Raw genomic sequence first — 17,328 nt, forward strand, 5'->3', positions numbered from 1 at the left:
CATTATTATATTAAAGTGTGAATAATCTTTGAAAAGTGACTTAAAGTTTTACACTTCATTAAAAAATTTCACAATAAATAAAATTATTTAATTTTAAGTAATCAAACGTTACACGTGCGAGGCACGTGAGGCTAAACTAGTATGAATAATAATCAAAATCCAGGTAAGAAAGAATACCACAATTACACCTAAAAATGATTTCATTCCTTAAGATAGCATTATTATCATGAATTATTATCATATTGAGTTTATTTATTGAAAAAAGAAAAGAAAAATTAAAGGATACAGAAAAAATTAAAATGAGAGAGAACTTTTCACTGGGAGACTTTTATTCAAGTTGTTTCGACGTTGAGAGCATCTACAATATAATGGACTACAGATATATTATAAAAATTGTTGATATGATAATGTAGTTATCATAATATTGATTTTGATGTCAGAAAATAAATAGGAATTGTAACAACTTTCATATATACGTGAGCCACAATTAGTCATTTTGTTGATTTTCTAACATGATATTTATTTTCTAATTCTCTTGATCATATCCATGAAATAGTCAGATAATAATGTTTACTAATTAATAATTGTCTGCCAGTTAAATGAAAGCTTTCTTGAATAGTCATTTAAGGAGTTAGATTTTAATTCTTCCATAATAGGATAGTTGTACGTTTCTTCTTCTCATTTTCATCATAAATAAAAAAAGTGTTAGAATCTCCAACCAAATTAGTGCAGAATTTAGCCAAATAGAGTTATAATGATAATGACAAAGACAATAATAATAATTTCATAAAATAAAGGAGGCATGCACAAAATTAACATATTTTTCAATGTGACCTACGTAATGAAAGGCGAAAAGTCTAGAATTTTTAGAACATATATATGTGTTCCACTAAAAGAAAAAGAAAGAAAAATGCATGAAGTGGAAATTAATTTCTAGTCTAGTCTTTTAAGTAAATAACTCAACATTCAATCAAGTATATCATTTAGATTTCTTGTAGCATAAATGCTAACAGGTAATATTATAACAATTTTAAAAAACATAAAATACTTAATTTTACAAAAAAAGACCACGAATTCATGTGTTCTATTTTCAAATGAAAATTTGTCACTACCTATATTGAAAAGCGGAGAAGAGTAATTTTTAATATTAGAATTAGCAGTACACAAAATAAAGTATCAAAATTAAAGATAAAAATCCAATTAATTCCTAAACATTTCAAGAGAATATCTAACCATTCTCGCATGCGTAGTCCCTTCTACATCCGCCCAAACATTCCGGGCTACAAAAGGGGGTGGGTGGGGGGGGGGGGGGGGGGAGGGGGGAGTTACAAAAACACTACATTTTTTCAGATCTTCCTTCTTTGCTCCAAATTTTGCTAGAGCATCAGCAGCCAGGTTCTTCTCCCCATAGCAGTGTTGGACAGGTGGAGATCCCAACATGTCTAGTAACAATCTGCATTCATGAAGTAAAGAGTTATATATAAGGTTGCCCTGTTTTAGCATCAATATAGTTTCTTTAGAGTCAATGTTAACATGAATGGGAAGAAAACGATGTTGTAGGACAAGCTTAAGACCTTGGATAAGAGCTAAAAGCTCCATTAAATTATTAGTAGCATAAGTAAAGTGCTGGACGAAGCCCACTAACCAATCCCCATTCGAATTCTTAATGATTCATCCGATTACTCCATTCCCAGGGTTACCCAAGTAGAACCCATCAGTAGTTAGTTTGAAAGAACCTCTCGGAGGAGGGGGGGGGATTCCAAGAAAGGGAGATAGGAATACAAGCAAGAGGGAGAGTCTTGTGACTGAGGCTGGAAAATTTAGCAGCTTCTACGTAAGCTTGAGAAAAAGAGGGGTGAGAAGTTTTGTTATCAAATAGGTTGGCATTCCATGTTTTCCAAATAGTCCAAAGACAAAAGGAGAAGAGAGTGGACCAGGAGATGGAACTATCAAAATTGGAATGCTGGAGCAGCTTGGCAGTACTGACCCACTTTTGTAGGTTAAAAGAGTCAAGGAATATGGAGATTTCTCCCTTGTATTGTTGTATCAGGTGCACCCATAGAGATGTAGCTCTAGTGCAATAAAAGAAAAGATGGTTGATGCTCTCAATGGGATGGACACAAATAGGGCATGAAAGAAGGATGTTGATGCCTCAATAAGCAAGAGTGGCTCTAGTTGGAAGACTATTATGGTTTATTTTCCAAAGGAAGAACTTAAGTTTGTTGGGAATTTTGGATCTCCAAATCCAATTCCAATAAGGAAGGTTAGTGGTTACACCATTTCTCTTAAACAGTAAAAGCTTGTAGGCAGTTATACAAGAAAAGAAACCATTACCAGAAATAAGTCAATGGGGAGAGTCAGATCTGAAAAGATTAGGTATGAAAGTGTTTTGAATTCTAGCTTCCAGGTGAGCTGGAACATAGAAAGGAAGGGTATGTAAGGATAACAAACTATTAGATAGATGGAAAACAAGCTTTGGAGGTGGGTTAGGTCCAGGAAAGAGGCCTTGGATGAGAGAGGAGAGGGAGGCAGTGAGGCAACCTAACGGTTATGCCAAAATCAACCTTGCTCCCATCATGAACAGAACAGTGGATAACATCCTTACATAGGAGCCAACTTCTTTTAATGTTCTTCCAAATAGAGGAAGAAGGATGAAAAGTATTGTGAGTGGTGTTCCTATATTTTTTTGTTAATAGTTGGACCCAAAGAGAGAAAGGAGTGGTGTGGAATCTCCAAGCAAGGTTGCAAAGGAGGGAGTCATTCTTAAGGATGGCAGTTTTACCCCCTAGACCACCTTATTGTTTTGGAAGGGTAACAGTGTTTCAATTCACCATGTGTATTCTTTTCTTAACGTCAGTAGTTCCCCAGATAAAGTTTTATTGGGTTCTATCACGAAGCCTGTGGACTTTTCTCGGAAGGAGAATGAATTGCATGACATGGTTGGTAACACTGCTAAGACAAGTTTTAGAAAGAGTGACTCTCCCAGCCATGTTGAGGAATTTGTTTTTTTATCCTGCAAGTCTGGTATGCATATTATCAAGAAGAAATTGGAAGTTAGCAAGTTTTGGGGGCGCCTAAAATATTGGAAAGCCGAGGTACTTCCTAAAGGAGGCACTGACCTTGATGCCTAGGTTGGAGGAGAGGTCAGCTTGAATGGAAAGGTTGCAGTTAGAGGAAAAGATGACCTTAGACTTGATAAGGTTGACCTTTTGCCAAGAATGGGTGCCAAAACTATCAAGAATCCTGATAATGTTGTTACAAAATATCCTATCAGCCTTAGCAAATAAGGTAAGGTCATCTGCAAAGAAAAGATGAGAGATAGAAGGGCCTCTTTTATTAATCTGAATGGGGGTCCATTGGAGTATATCAACCTCATGGTTGATCCTCCTAGACAGAAGCTCCATACAGAGGATGAAAAGGTAGGGGGTAATTGTATCACCCTGTCTGATACCCCTAGAAGGATGAAAAACTGAAGTTTTACCCCTATTTACCAGAACAGAGATTGAGGAGGAGAAGAGGCATGACATAATGAGGGTAGATAGACCAGGAGGAAAATTAAAGAAAAAGAGGGCTTGTATAATAAAGGACCATTCAAGCCTATCAAAAGCTTTTTCTAAATCAATCTTAAAGATCATGCTCTGAGCTCTACCTTTATGGGTCTTGAGGTGCCTTAAGTATTCATGGACTATAATAGCATTATTTGAGGCCCTTCTCTTAGAGAGAAAACTGGCTTGGTTAGGGCTAATGATGTTTTGGAGATAAGGTATAATTCTATTAGCAATAAGTTTAGTGACAACTTTGTATTGAGTATTACAGAGACTAATAGTCCTGAAGTTCCTAGGAGAAGTGACATTCTTACACTTAGGAAACAGGCACAAGTAAGTGGATTTCACCCTGACATCCATAGAATGGATAGTGAAGGTGTGGACACAAAAGTAAAAAAGGAAGGGTCTCATTGTGTCCCAATATTTCTGGTATATGAAAGGGTGGAAACCATCAGGACCAGGGGCTTTGGAAGGCTTGAAAGAGAAGACAACACTTTTAACCTTAGTATAAGAATTGAGGGAATCCAATAGATGGTGACTGGAAGGGCTAATGGACAGACACCATCTTCATGGAGGGATAAAATATTGTTCCTCCTTCTTCTATTCAGGGTGGTGGTATGGAAGAATTTAGTGTTCCTATCTCTTTCCATAAGCCAGTTGATTCTAGATTTCAACATCCAAAAGTTAGATTTATCTCTAATAAGGGTTTTAAAATCCTCAAGAAGATAGCGCTCTAGGTTGTAAAGAAAGAAGTTGGTAGGGTAGTGGGGGAATTCTAAATACCAGCTAATTTGGAAAGAAGGTGCTTCTTCCTATGACAGATATTACCAAAGATCTTTCTATTCCAGGTTCTGGCCTTCTCTTTAAAGTCAATGGTAGCACTAGTAAGGTTAGACCCATCAGGAAAGCACTAAACCACAAGGTTAGGAAAGTCACTATGGTTACACCACGTAGATTCCACACTGAAAGGTATCTGGATACTGAGGTTGGGTCTAGTTAGCTGAAGCTAAAGGGGGAAGTGATCAGAGTAGGTTCTTGGAAGATGGAAGACAGAAGAGTTAGGGAACAAGTGAATTCAGCTATCATTAGCCAAGCACCTATCAAGACCATCCACGATAAGACTCTATCTATTTCTATATCTCATATTAGTTCAGGTGTACTTACTGACTCTAAAGCGTAAATCAATGAGACTACAATATTGTTCCCCCTAAACTTCTCAGAGGAATTAAGAATTTCATTAAAGTCCCCCAAAATAGCCAAGGAATACTGTCTAAATGATTAAGAGAGTCAGCAATGTGAGTCAGCTGGTCCCAAAGGTTATTTCTAACAATGACATTAATACTAGAATAAACAATAGTAAGAATCCAAGAGGAAGATGGGTTAGCAACCTTGAAATTTTTATGAATAGACTAAGGGGTGATAGAGATGCTAGTAATGGAAATGGTATCCTCTTTTCAAAAGACTATAATACCCCAGAGTGCCCAGAAGCACTAGACTGAAGAAAGCAAGAGAAAACCAACTCATCAGCTAATTTGAAGTGATCCACTATCCTAGTTTCAAGAAGGTCTAGGATGGAGGGTTGATGGATATTAACCATATACTTGTAGTATCTACAAAATTGTAATACCCCGCATTTTTGGGCTAGTCTTTGAACTGTCGTTCCTACGTGTACAAGCCATAATCCAAATAATTTCCCATGTAAATATGAGTTTCATGATTTTTATCTCATGTTTGATTTTCTTTTGAGGTGAAAATTTTTCATAAGAATCACTTAGAACAAAGTTGAGCTTAGAGCCTTTGATTCGTCCAAAGTTTGGCATTCGGTTCTATAAGGGTCTACTTTAAATGTGTATAACTTTTTGTATACGTTGAATTGTACATATTAAGACCCACCTAATTGTAGATAATTGAATTATCTTTCCAACGATACCAATTTCTCTAAAATCTGATATCTGAGTAAAAATTTATGGCATTTTTTGTGTGAGGCAGTAAGTCGACGCGATCTCGACGCGTCGCGTCAACTGCGCCCCGACACAAAAAACTGAAGCGGATCCAAAGCTTTTTTACATGCTAATTCAGTTCCTAAAAGGTATAGGGCCACTTTGGTTAATTTCTCTCACCCAAATATGCCCCTAACACTTAATTTCAGCCCCAAAAATATTAGATACATTATTAATCATCTTTTTCTCTCCAACAAAACCCTAGCCTCCTTAAGAACACAAGAACTTCATCAAAATTTTCTTCGAGAAAATAATAAAAAATCAAGTTTCCTAATTCAAGAATGCTTTCAAGATTTTGTTTCTCCTTCAATATTAAATTTTTAAGGTATGTGGGAGTTCATCCATGGGTCTCTTTCACCCATGGAGACCAAAAATTCTCTTTTTATTTAAAGAATGAATTTTTAGGCTTGCTATGGAATTTTGCATGTTCAAGACAGATTTAATTTCATGTTCTCCTGGGGTTTTAAGTTAATTCAGCCCATGTATGATTCCATGCAAGAAATTAAATTTTTCATGCCATGAATTTGAGTCGCCCATGTTTAATTCAAAAGAATTCCATGACAAGATCCTAAGTTCATGATTTTTTTAGCAACATTCCTATGTTTTAAATTCATGCTTACCACATGTTTGATGAAATTTCCGTATCATGTTCAATCAAGTTCAAGATGAATCCCCAAGTTATGAATGTTGTCAAGTAACTCTATTGTTCCCTCATGTTTAGGACTTTCTTATGTTCAAGTTATGATCTTTACGTGTTTTGATGAAGCACTCATGTTCTATGTCAAGCAAATTACATGTGAATTCCCCAATTCATGATTTTAGTTATGTAATCATGCTATGCCCCCATGTTTAAGATATTCCCATGTTCAAGTTCATGATCTCCATGTGTTTGATGACTTGCCTACAAGACCACCCATTATGTCCTCAAAGTTTTAATATGATATTATTGTATTGCTTTCGAGTCCTGGGGGTATTCAATATCTGAAATCTAGCTACTTACTAGTTACAATAGTTACATAATAGTCTCAGTAAGGGTCACAAACAGTAGTACTCAGTCCAGTTCAGCCAGTTACCAGAATTCAGTGAACTCAGTCCAGTTCAGTCAGTTAACAGGATTCAGTAAACTTAGTCCAGCTCAATCAGTTATAGAATTCAGTGAAACTCAGACCAGTTTCAGTTTAGTATTTAGTTCAGGCCTCAGTAACCTCAGTCAATTCTAGAACTCAGTAGTATTTCGTCAGTCAACGAAACTCAGTGAACTCAGTTCAGTTTAGTTAGACAGTATGATCAATAATATTTTAGTCCATCCTAGTATAGTTTAGAATTTAGTCCAGTGTCTATTCAGTTGGGAGTAGGATTCAACACCGCGTGAACCCAAGGATGGGGGCTCACCTGCCAGTAGAGGGCGTGATCCATAGAAGCAGTCCTGGTGTTCCAGAACTACATAGCCAGCGTAGGTTGAGACATCAACCTACCAGTTGAAGGTTGATGAGGTGATCTACCTACCAGTTGAGGACCATCATTCTCGTTTAGAGCACCTGCAGAATAAGGGTGACTCAATTTGTCTTTACCTATGGTACGGTACTGATACCCTTCCATCTAGGGTTACAGGTTGGACCCCAATCAGTTTAGAGAGGTGCATGTTGTTTAGATGATTACCTTCTATATTCTTAGTTTCAGTTCCAGTCTTAGTATAGAACTCAGTTTAGTTCTACAAAAATCAGGACTATCAGATATAGTCACTCAACTCAGTATGAAACTTAGCATAGTTTCATAGAAATAGGACTGTCAGATACAGTTACCCAATTATCAATGATACAGTTAACATTAATCTCATTTATCATTCACCCAGTTATCAAAATTCAGTATATAATCCCAGTTACAGCCTCAATTACCGTCTTAGTTACAGTCTCGATCCAGTAATCAAATCAGTAACTCAGTTTAGTTTCAGGTTTGCTTGACCATAGGGTACGGTTATCAGTATTTCAATACCTTAGTTTACAGACTATTTTAGAATCATGTTATATGCTTGGTCTTTCATTCTCAAATAATACAGTTTGAATTCATGCTCGGTTATCTCATGTTACTTAGTCAGTCCTTACCTCACATGTATAATACTCTCCAGTTTTAGTCCAGTTATTCAGACTAAGTACAGTTCAGTCTTATATGCCCAAAATTCAGCTATCAGTCATTTAGTTAATCAGATAAGTTAGTATGTTTATGCATTCATGCTCAGTGTGATTGTATATTCAGATCCTCAATTTATGTCAGTCTCTATCACGTAGTTTTAAACCCAGTATGCACACAATATCCATGTTTTATCATATCCCAGCTTCAATTATACTTATATTATTAAAATAAAGTTTTACAGAAACTAAGTGTAGAGATTCACCATCTTATCAAAGAGTATTTGTCACTCATACTTTAAGATATTTCAGTTTTTAGTTTATTCTAGCCTATTGGTGAGTCTACTTACACTTAACATGCATATTTTACGATTACGTATGAAATCAATTTTACTTATTGCATTCACCCCTGCATACTCAGTACATTTCAGAAGTACTGATCCACATATACGTCTGTGTGGCTACATTGTTTTATAATGTAGGTACCATTTATAGTCCACACATCATGATCAGACAGTTGCAGATTCCAGTCAGTAGGTGATGAGTTCTCCTACTTCGGGAACTCCAAACAGTTTTTAATTTATGTACAGTTCATTTACTTTTATGTGTATTGATTAGTTGTAGTTAGAGTCATGTACCAGCTATCTATAGTCAATATAGTAGAGGCTTCATAGATGTCAGTCAGAGTCAGTCTTGAAATTTTAGTTCTCTATTCAGTTTTTATCAGATTGTAAACTTAATCAGTATTGTATCTATTTTAGATTTTTAGTATGATTATGATTCCGCACAGTAGAACAACTATTTATTATGTTATATTTTAGTTGCTTAATAGTATGCCAGTTCATGGGTTAACTTGGGATCACTTGTGGTTCCAAGCACCATGTGACGACTAGGGGTTAGTCTCAAGTCGTTACAGAAATTCTACATTATTGGCACCCCTAGCATTCCATAGTATACAATTTTACATCATTGTTTGGGTTACTTGGGGGTCTCCAATGCTATTTTCTTCCCTTTCCTCAAAGAGTTGGAGGGTCCCGGAGGGGAGGGGTTCTTCTTCTTCTTGGACAATGGGACAACCTTTGCTTTGAAAGGGTCTCTAGCATAGGGTTTGGTAGGCTTATTTCTAGCTCTAACTTGTCTAGGTCTTGAGGAAGCAGGAGAATGACGATCTCATTTAGAAGCTCTATAAACTCTAGATTTACAGGATTTTCCAGAGTGAGCACATCTTTCTTGGGAACTATTAGTTGTACTAACAACATTTCTATCTCTTGGTTACTCTCTCTTAGAGAGGCTAGTGTTTTTTTGTTTCTAACAATTCCAGGGAGAGAGTGTTGAAGGAATGAGACTGGATGGGAACTAGAACAGGGGGTGGTTGGTTATTCCCCAAAAGATTAACAAAATGAGGTCCCTGGGATAAGAAAGACAGATTTAGAGAGAGGTAGCAGGTAAGAGACAAGATGGTTTCGATAATCATCTCTGAGATAAGAGCAGGGTTAAGGTTTCCTTGTGATTCGATTCAAATGGCCTCCTTAGCTTTCAATGACATCATTCGAAGTCAATAGGGCATTAATCTTTGGTCACATTAAGGAAACGGGATCCTACATGGAGGGGCCGATTTGAGTACACCAAAGAGCAATCCCACATGTGAAAGATTGCTTGGAGCATTGAAGATTGAGGACTCACGGTTTTGGGCCTTCATTAAGGAAATTTTGGTTACTTATCCTTGTCCAAGTAACACTCCATGATCACCCTTTTTCATTAAGGGTATTGTGGTTATTTTGTTATTCATAAATTAGACTATAAATAGGTTCTATTAGTTCATTTGCTAGCTAGTTTATGAAAGATGAAAGATTGAAAACTTGAAATCCTCTCTCTTGAGAGTATACCACCTTAGTATAGTCTTAGTTAGGACTTGGAAAAGTCATCCTTAGTATAGGTCTTGGAAAAGTCAATATTGTTCTTTGCTTGGAAACGGTGGATCTTGAGGTGAGTCGATTACCTTGGCGGTCACCATAAGATTGTGGTTTTGATTATTACATTCATTAGAGGTTAATGTTGAAATATACTTGGTTCTTAATCTTGTAATAATCTTGGTCTCACTATCTATCCTTTTATTATTTTGCAAATCCGTGTGTTTTTGTGTTTGTCATCTTGTATCCCTCTGTGTTGCTTGTTCTTCTCACATTTTGTGGACTGTTTTGTCATCTTGGTGGAGTGATTTGTATCATTTTATATCATATCATGGATTGATCTTGTTTCCATAAGATCAATCTTGGGCTCGTAAACTTGAAAATAAAATAAAAAGTGTTAGAAAACTGAAAAATCAAAAAGAGGCAAATTTGTCCATTTTTTATGTTCTTGGCTGAAATTGTGTTCTTGTTGTTGTTGTTGTTTTGTCCAAGATTTGTGTCTAAATTTAGGTGTGTTTTGATTGTCTTCGTTGTTTCTTAGTGTTAGTTTTGTCTTCACTAATACCCTTGATTCTAGATCTAAGTTGAGCTTGAACATTATTGTTGGTATTGTTGTTACGATTTTAAGAACTTGAACATTGTTGGTGTTGTTGTGTGGACCAACACTTGAAGGTGGTTTGATCTCATGTTGTTGGTATTTTTTGTGGTTTTTAAGCTTGAAAAAGGTGTTGTTGATTGTTGGAGGTTCAACGTGAGACTAGGTTTTCAAACTTCTATTGAAAGTTCTTGTTGTTCTAGACTATCTTCATGTCTAGTTGTAAAAAAACTCTTCAATACTGTTTTTTGATCGAAAAGCCAACTGGAAAGAAGTGAGGCCTTTGTTAGTCCTTAAAACAAATCCCAAAAACCGACCAAAAGGGAAGGGGGACAAAAAGATCCACAAAAGACTTGGTACTAAAAGAGGGAAAAAAACATTTTTCTGGGTGTCCAAAAGAGGAAAGGGCCACCAACCCTTCAAAAAGGTGTCTTGCCCAAAAGGTGTAAGACAAGTCAAACCTTTTTGAATGTGAAAAAGGGCTTAATCTTGATATTTTTCTTCCCCAAGGCCGAAATACACTTCTTCAAGAATTGAAAATTGAACCAAAATTTCAAAGTTGAAAAAATAAAACCTTTCAAAAGCCGCAACCAATCCTAGACTGCCACATCACTAATTTTTGTACAATACCGAAACTTAGGGCTCAAAATCTTGGATTCTTATTTTCTTATTGTTGATTCTTACTTTCATTTTTTTTATTCTTATACCAATTGACAACTAGTAAATACCTACTAAGTTGTAAATTAGTTTTTGAATACATTTCTTTAGTGTCTTCGTTATTTGTGTGCTTTACTCGTTTGTAACTCGTAATAACTTCTTTATTTCAAGTTCATAAGTGAATTTTATTTTGTGTCTTGAGTCAATCAAAATAAGAATCCATTCCGGCCGCCAAGTAGGATTGACATCTTATTGACTACCGAAGTATAAGTAACTTTCAATATTCGCCGCTCCAATTGTGAGAATCACAAAGGTGAGTGTATCGAGTGTTGGTAAGGAGCATTTTTTTTATTATTTTTATTTTTTTAGGTACCATGGCTCCACATAATTTCAAGGCCACGTGTGATCGCATCCATGATGATCTAGAAAATATGCAACAACACATTGAAATTATACGCCAATTGTTACCCAAACTCTTCCCTCAAAATCCAATTGTCCAAACAACTTGCGATAAGAGCTTTCTGAAGGAAGTTGCTGCCCAATCTTGTGATGGACTTTCACACCGAGGTAAATACAAACATACTCATGATCGTCAAGGTAAAATAGCTAACCCTTACACTTTTGTGCATTTGAATGATAATTGTGTGGCTAGTAGCCCATTAAGTGTGAGTTATAGCTTGCCTATATGTGAGTCTATTATTTCTTTGCCACTTGATGATGATGTACTTGTTGTGAGTGTGGATACACTATTTGATCCTATTGATGACCGAATCGACTTTTCTTATAAGATCAATTTATGTCCACCTAGTGTTGAAACCATTGTGTTGAATGAAAGTACATCGTCTTATGAAATTTATGTTGATCAACTTTTGTGTGAAAATTGCCCACCACTTGAGGATGTGTGTGATGTGATTAATGAATCTTAAGTGTGTGATGATTTTGAAAATATTGATCAAAGGAATAGGAGTGAACCCGAGAGTTATTCTTGAGATAATCTTGCACTTGAAATCTCTTTGAAACTTGATATTGATCTTTTAGAGAGTGATGAACGTGTTTGTTCTGAATCTACCTGTGAAATAGATCATGCTCTCTTAAGGTATAATGTCTTATTTGAAGATGATATAACCACTCCTAATGAACCTAGTGGTGGAAATGATAGTATAGCTTGCCTTAGAAGCTATAGCCGATATGCTAACCCACTATGGTGTGACAACATTTCTCCTAAAGATGGAAATATCTTCTTGGAAGATGAGAGTACTCTTAAGGGTAAGGGATGTGTGCTTTTGGAAACTACTTCTCCTTCTACTTTGTGTGACTTTATTGTTAAGAGTACACATGGTGATGATTGTGAAACTAGTAGTGAGTACACACATGAGGGCACCTTAGTAGAAGTCGACTTGAGTGATACCTTTCTCTACTTTCTATTTAATCTGGATAATATGTATGCTATTGTAGAGAGTATGCCGTTTATTTTGGGTGGAGACCACGGGAAAGGGGAGTGTTGTCTAGAATTGTGTCTATGGCCACTCTTCCCATTTGACCCCGGTGCCAAATATAGAATTGGTGATGATGGTGCACCCAACTTGTTGCTTGGTTTACATGACAAGCAAAGTATCATTTTTGGTGAATTCTATAGCCAAATCCTTTGTGCATTTTTCATTAATTATGTAATATTTAGTTCAAAGAATCCTTGGTTATATTCTAAATATGTGCAACCTTGGCATGTTGAGGTGATTTATCATGCTTACCCTAACCCTCATGCCATGAGGAGTTTGTATTTGTGTGTCCTTTCTTTGGTTTTGCAAGGTTTGGATTCGAGGTCGAATCCTTTTCAAGAAGGGGAGGATGATATGATTCAAATGGCTGCCTTAGCTTTAAATGACATCATTCGAAGTCAGTACGTGGGGTATCAATATTTGGTCACATTAAGGAAACGTTATCCTACATGGAGGGACCGATTTGAGTACACCAAAGAGCAATCCCATATGTGAAAGATTGCTTGGAGCATTGAAGATTGAGGACTTACGGTCTTGGGCCTTCATTAAGGATATTTTGGTTACTTAGCCTTGTCCAAGTAACACTCCATGACCACCCCTTTTCATTAAGGGTATTGTGGTCATTTTGTTATGTCAAAAATTAGACTATAAATAGGTTCTATTAGTTTATTTGCTAGTTAGTTTATGAAAGATGAAAGATTGAAAACTTGAAATCCTCTTTCTTGAGAGTAGACCACCTTAGTATAGTCTTAGTTAGGTCTTAGAAAAGTCATCCTTAGTATAGGGCTTAGAAAAACCAATATTGTTCTTTGCTTGGAAATGGTAGATCTTGAGGTGAGTCAATTACCTTGGAGGTCACCGTAAGAGTGTGGTTTTGATTATTACATTCATTAGGGGTTAATGTTGAAATATACTTGGTTCTTAATCTTGTAATAATCTTGGTCTCACTATCTTTCCTTTTATTATTTTGCAAATCTGTGTGTTTTTGTGTTTGTCATCTTGTATCCCTTTGTGTTGCTTGCTCTTCTCACGTTTTGTGGACTATTTTGGAATCTTGGTGGACTGATTTGTATCACCTTGGAAGGATGGGTCGAAAATCTAAAAAATTGTTGCCAACCACATATTCGTCTGAAGTTCTGAAGACCCTTGTTGAGACAGGTCATTGCCAATTGGGCAAGATAGTTTGGATCCTGAATGTAAAGGGTGAAGTGTAACCCCTGACATTGGAGATGTAGGGGAAATTATTGGTTTAACAGACACACTTCTAACCATGATATTGGGTTGTGAGTCTGAGGAAGTGGTTTTGTAAACAGATTGATTGCTTAAGGAAGATTGGAGTTCATTTTAGCAAGCATTGTTTTGTATGGAAACAATAGGCATTTTAAAATCAGAATTATCAGTAGGAAATTGAAGAGTTGGGGATACTGGATATTCAGGAGGATTTAATGCTCTATCTAAAGTAGGCATGATATCCATCAAATCCCCATAGGGATTTGGAAGAGTAGCCGTCAGCGTGGTAAAGGAAATATCCCTTGGTAGAAGGTGTGACATGATTAGCTGAGAAGAGGGTGGGTCTACCTGGAGGTCCTTTTTTCCCTTAATATTACTCAAAAGAGAGGAGTAAATTACATTAACAGAAATAGTAGAAAGAAAAAAAAGAAATCGGGTTTGGGCTGGGAATAAGGGAGAGAGTCCAAGTCCATGGATGTTTTTGGGCCAAAACTGGACCAACTGGGCTAGTAAACCCATTCAGGGGTTTGACAACCTTATTTATAGGCCCATCCAAATAGTAAGTAGATTGATGGGCATGTGGAGGGTCTAATTGGGCTTGTGGAAAAGCGGAGGGCAACCCAAAAGATAGGTTGATCCATTGAGGCCCAACATTGGGTGTAAGCCCTAGCTTACCCAGGACATCGCTTCTTGAAGAGGAAGCCGCCTGAACATATATGGACTTGGAGAGGAAAGGGAACTTACCTGAGGCCAGCTTGTCCGACTGCTTACTGCTTGTTGCATCCTTAGGGAGGCGGTTTGCCAGAATAATCTTCTTCTTCCTAGTCAATGAGACGGTATGCCATCATTATGGTTCCCATCAGCTGACTTCAAGCCTGGGGTGCTTGAGCGGGCGAGGTAGCCGCCAGAAGGGGATCTTGCTGTTTGATGCAATATTGGGCTTTATGACCCAGGTGTTTGCATAATTTGAAGATAATCTTCTCTTCTTTGTAAACCAGAGTTTACTTGTGCTTCCAATGATGACGAAGGATTTAACAGGGCGACCCAATTCAATCTGAACAAAGATGCGTGGATATCTTCCCCTTATTCTGGAAAATGTACATGCATCTACCTTCAAGAGCTTTCCATTTTTTAGGCCAACCCTTTCCAAGATATGAAGATCATAAAACCCAGTGGGCAGTTGAGGTAGGTGCACCCAAACAGCAGTAGAATCGATTTGGGAATCACTAGAACAAAATTTGGTTCCCAAGTCCTAATGAAAATAAAACTACCCGCTACAAACCAGGGCCCTCCTTGCAAGATCTTTGCTTGGCTTGTTGGGTTTTGTAATTTAACTATGTAGAAATCAAACCCCAAGTCAATCAAGCAAAAGGGTTCTGAAAGACTCCAAAAGGCTTCTAATTTCATCTTCAAATACTGGTGAGTGAACTTAGATCTGAAGGCCTTAATGATCAGCGAGTGTTGCTAAGGTGAGTATAACCGGTTATTGTCTTCTAAGCTTAAGGTGATAACGGAATCATCCAGATCAGAGGAATTTGGAGCGGTCGGTGAGTCTTTGACCAAATTAAGTTGAAGTCGCAACTAGATTTCCTGAGGTAATTTCACAGTATGATGGAGGGTTAATTAAAGGATCGGAGGTTGCTAGAGTGGAATCTAATAAAGGTGGAGAAAGATCAAACATTGGAGAGTCCATGATTGTATAAGGAGTCTGTTAGAAGAAAAGGCAAGAAACGGAGGAAAGGAAAAATAAAATTGGAGAAAATAAAATAGGAAAGATAGAGAGAGGCGAGACTCTCTCTCTAACCCATTGACGATATACCAAAATAAATGAAAAAAATACTTACTACGTATTATAACCATTATCACTACAAAGAAAGGTTTATTCAAAGAATACTTTATATGAGTATCTTACCATTTTTGACTCTAAAATGTTTTACTTTGGCTCGGTCCAAGAACACTCTGTCGTCACACTTAATTTGTGCATGAATTAATTTAGGCTGAATCATTTCTCAAATTCTTTTTTGAATGGTAGATATGTGTCATGCGTTAAAATTAATGGCTATAATTTAAATAACAGAATGAAAATTTTAACTAGATTTGGATAATAAATTCCTATCATTTTTCTTTTTCTAAATTTATTAATCACCATATCTAAAATTAGTCCAAAAAGAATAAGTTGCCACTGCTAATATGATTTGATTTTTAGTTTGGAGTCAAATCACATAGAGAATTAAGATTCAGCTGTAGTTATTCAATGTCACTAGAAAAATAATTTCTAACAATTATTTGATTTCAAAGATTAAGATTTATATTTGAAACTAAGTAACTAATAAATAATAAAGCAATAAAATTTATCAACTAAAGAGGATGAAGTTGGAAACAATATTAAAGAGGCATACAATTATGATTTTTTCATTATCGTCGAAATCCTCCTCACTACATTATCGATAATCTCGCTATCTCTACTTTAAGCACTCTACATATCTAAATTCTCTCTCAAGTAATTACTATAATTTACTACTACACATATTATCTCAAACTACGCCAATTGCACTTTTTTGATGCTCAGTAAGATCACATCAAGGTTTGGTTATCTTTAAACTCACTTTTAAATCTGCAAAATTGATCTCTCATATACCTAAGCAGTGATATTGTTCAAAAACTATCTAAATATGGATTCTATCTCGGGCAAAAATGATAATTAGGCTCAACTAATTGATGGCCATTCAATCAACCAAAATAAGAATGTAGTTGAGCATGTATAGAAATTGAAAGGCTAACAAAAATTCATTCTACATTAAGTTTCATCAAAATCCTATATAAGAAATCTAGCTGCTCATAATATTGTTAACATAGCATAGATTCGTAACGAACAAGTAAAAAGAGTAGAAAAAATAATGAAACTCTAGGGCAAATTTTCGTTCTTCCGCCTTTGTACGTGTTCTTGCCTCCGAAATATGTGTCACTCTTTTCTCCCAAAAAGTGATGCCCCTAAGAAAATCAAGCATGTCTTCGCAATATGTTTCCTATGATATTTATATGATCTAAGATGTTAGGAACTCAAATAAGTCCATTGAAATTTGCTAGACAATTTTGTGTGGCTCGTCTAATTAGACTACTGTTTCATGGGAATTGTACACGAGCCTGGACAACTCCAAAGTTCTTATTTCTTGGCTCGTCTATCTGTCTCGCTTCGCAAACACTATAGACGAGCAAGCCATTTCCAAAATTCCTTTTATTACGTGGCTTGTCTGTCCGTCTCTCTTCTCAAGGACCTCAGACGAGCCCAACCATCCTTCAATCTTCGTTCTTTTGCTTCAAATCAAGTCAGAATTACCTTATTTTGATTGGAATATTCTCCATGAATCTCCTAATAAACACAAAGCTAATAATTAACTTAAAACGATACCCAATATGATGATATAACTATGCTATTACATAAGATATGAGGCAATAATCTATATCTATAATGTATAATATATAATATATTAAAAGTGTTAGAAAAGTGATTTGAACTTTTTGCCATTCATTAAAATATTCTGTAATAGACAAAATCGTCTTTTCACATATTTTCTTCAATTATTATTTGATTATTTATGTAACATTTAAAATTTTAAAATTAACTAAAATTAGTAATTAAAATTTTCCTTATTATGTTAAAAATCCTAAATAACAACGAAATTGAGAATGAAAAGTTTCATGCTTGCAAAGGAAAACAAGAGATTTTCTGGTAGTTTTTTCTTCTCTTTTGTTTAGTTTCCTTTTCTTT

At 36.0% G+C, this 17,328-nt stretch overlaps 1 long non-coding RNA gene across 1 annotated transcript; it reads right to left on the bottom strand.

The window, feature by feature from the left end:
• Positions 1–1,119: 1,119 nt before the first annotated feature.
• Positions 1,120–15,411, bottom strand: LOC124899275. The gene is made up of 2 exons (XR_007056519.1): positions 14,304–15,411; positions 1,120–1,453 (listed from the first exon to the last, which is right to left on the bottom strand). It is a non-coding gene; the product is annotated as an uncharacterized LOC124899275 (long non-coding RNA).
• Between the last annotated feature and the right edge of the window lie 1,917 nt (positions 15,412–17,328).

This window comes from Capsicum annuum, chromosome 6 (genome assembly GCF_002878395.1).
Source record: "Capsicum annuum cultivar UCD-10X-F1 chromosome 6, UCD10Xv1.1, whole genome shotgun sequence".
NCBI classification, from domain to species: Eukaryota; Viridiplantae; Streptophyta; class Magnoliopsida; order Solanales; family Solanaceae; genus Capsicum; species Capsicum annuum.